The following is a 2927-nucleotide window of genomic DNA, read 5'->3' on the forward strand; positions in this document are numbered from 1 at the left end:
AGCAGATGTTCCCATCATCACACAGCAGTAAATCCATTCAGACACCTGGACTCAAGTTCAAGTCTTTGTGACTCCCTACTTTATCCCCCCGTGGATGCTGTAGTGGCAGCAGAACAAGGTTAAGAAGCCAGAGCCACGGAGGAGAGTCTCAGGAGGCCCCACCCCTCATCAAGGACCTGTAGACACTGGTTCCCAGGGGGATTGACATTTTTTTTTTCAGTTGTGTACCCACTGGCAAGTTGCCTCTGCTCCTGCACAGAACTCTTCATCCTTGCTCCTGTAAGCAACCCAAGTTAAATGAAGCTCACCAGATAATGCCAACAAAAAGACAGGAAAGTAGAGAGAGAGTAGTTTGGGAGGGGAAAGTGTTCAGCAAGAGTAGAGAGGGGACACAAGAAGGTAATGCAGGAAATGTGACCAAAATGTTATATGAATGAAACATGTTATTCAATGAAACTATGGTTATGTGTAATTACTATACTCTTCTTCTGTTTCATTTTTATGTGTATGGATGCTTTCCTGCATGTATGTCCGACTGCCACATGTGTGCAGTGCCCACAGAAGCCAGAAGGGGGCATCAGATTCCTAGGTGCTGCGATTCAAACCCCAATCCTCTGGAAGAACATCAATATTTATAACCAAGCAATCTCTCCAGCCCCTAATTAATTATATTCTAATTTCAAAAGGGAGATTAAAATCCCGACTCTCATCAATCTGGGCTCCAGTTCCCAGCACCATCTATTGTTTGACCCTGAGTAAGTTAAAGGACCTTTTCAATCTTCAGTGTTCTCTAAAAGGGAATAATAATGAGTCATATGGCCTATGGATGTTCAAGATTTAAGGAGACAAAATATTTTGTCTATTAAAGCATTGGGCAGTATCCACAGAGTACTACATTTTGGCCATTGTACTGTGGAATGCTGTCTCTCATCTTAACTACATTGAGGCTACCATAACAAAGATCCCATAAGCTGGATGATATATAAACAACAGAGATTTATCTCTTATAGTTCTGAAGTCTGGAAAATCCAAGATCAAGGCACTATCTAAGTCCATATCTTATAAGGACATGCTTCCTGTTCATGTATGGCCATCCTTAATAAAGACACTGTGGGCTTCATTCTCATGGCCTCCTCACCTTCTAAAGCCCCCAACTTCAGGTACCATCATTCTAAGAGTAAGATCCAACACAACCTCTCACTTGTTTGGTTAGAGTTACACCAAGATATTTTATATTATTTGTGGCTATTGTGAAGGGTGTTATTTCTCTAATCTTTCTCAGCCCGTTTATCATTTGTATAAGGAAAGGCTACTGATTTGTTTGAGTTAATTTTATATCCAACCACTTTGCTAAAATTGTTCATCAGCTGTAGGCATTCTCTGGTAGAATTTTTGGGGTTGTTTATGTATGCTATCATATCATTTGCAAATAGTGAAAGATCTGTATGACAAAAACTTTAAGTCCCTGAAGAAAGAAATCAAAGAAGACCTCAGAAGATGGAAAGATCTCCCTTGCTCATGGATCATATATCTATATTAACATAGTAAAAATGGCCATCTTACCAAAAGCAATCTACAGATTCAATGCAATCCCCATCAAAATTCCAACTCAACTCTTCACAGACATGGGAAGAGCAATTCTCAACTTCATGTAAAAAACAAAAAAAACCCAGGATAGCAAAAACAATTCTCAACAATAAAAGAACTTCTTGGGGAATCACCATCCCTGACCTCAAGCTGTACTACAAAGCAATAGTGATATATATATGATATTGGTACAGAGATAGACAGGTCAATCAATGGAATAGAATTGAAGACCCAGAAATAAACCCACACACCTACGGACACTTGATATTTGACAAAAAAGTCAAAACCATACAGTGGAAAAAAGAAAGCATTTTCAACAAATGGTCCCGGTGTAACTGTCAGTCTGCATGTAGAAGAATACTAATTGATCCATATTTATCACCTTGTACAAAGCTCAAGTCCAAGTGGATCAAGGACCTCAACATAAAACCAGATACATTAAATCTAATATAAGAGAAAATGGACAATAGCCTCAAATGCATTGGTTCAGGGGAAAATTCCTGAACAGGACACCAATGGCTCAGGCTCTAAGATCAACAATTGACAAATGGGACCTCATGGAACTGAAAAGCTTCTGTAAGGCAAAGGACACTGTCAATAGAACAAAATGGCAGCCTACAAAATGGGAAAAGATCTTCATTAGCCCTACATCTGGTAGAGGGCTAATGTCCAAAATATATAAAGAACTCAAGAAGTTAGACTCCAAAAAACCAAATAACCCAATTTTAAAATGGGGTACAGGGCTGGAGAGATAGCTCAGTGGTTAAGAGCACTGACTGCTCTTCCAGAGGTCCTGAGTTCAATTCCCAGCAACCACTTGGTGGCCAATAACCATCAGTAATGGAATCTGATGCCCTCTTCTGATGTGTCTGAAGACAGCAACAGTGTACTCACAATAAATAAATAAATCTTTTTAAAAAATGGGGTACAGACCTAAACAGAGAATTCTCAACAGAGGAATCTCGAACGGCTGAGAAGTACTTAAAGAAATGTTCTACATCCTTAGTCATGAGGACAATGCAAATCAAAAGGACCCTGAGGTTCCACCTTACACCAATCAGAACAACTAAGATCAAAAACTCAAGTGACAGCAGATGCTGGTGAGGATATGGTGAAAGAGGAACATTCCTCCATTGCTGGTAGGATTGCAAACTGGTACAACCACTCTTGAAATTAATTTGGCTGTTCCTCAGAAAATTGGAAACTGTTCTACCTGAAGACCCAGCTATACACAAAAAATGCTACACAATACCACAAGAACATGTGTTCCATTATGTTCATACCATACTTATTCATAATAGCCAGAAGCTGGAAACCCAGATGTATCTCAACCAAAGTAT

The sequence above is a fragment of the Mus musculus genome, chromosome 7 (assembly GCF_000001635.26).
Source record: "Mus musculus strain C57BL/6J chromosome 7, GRCm38.p6 C57BL/6J".
Classification (NCBI taxonomy): domain Eukaryota; kingdom Metazoa; phylum Chordata; class Mammalia; order Rodentia; family Muridae; genus Mus; species Mus musculus.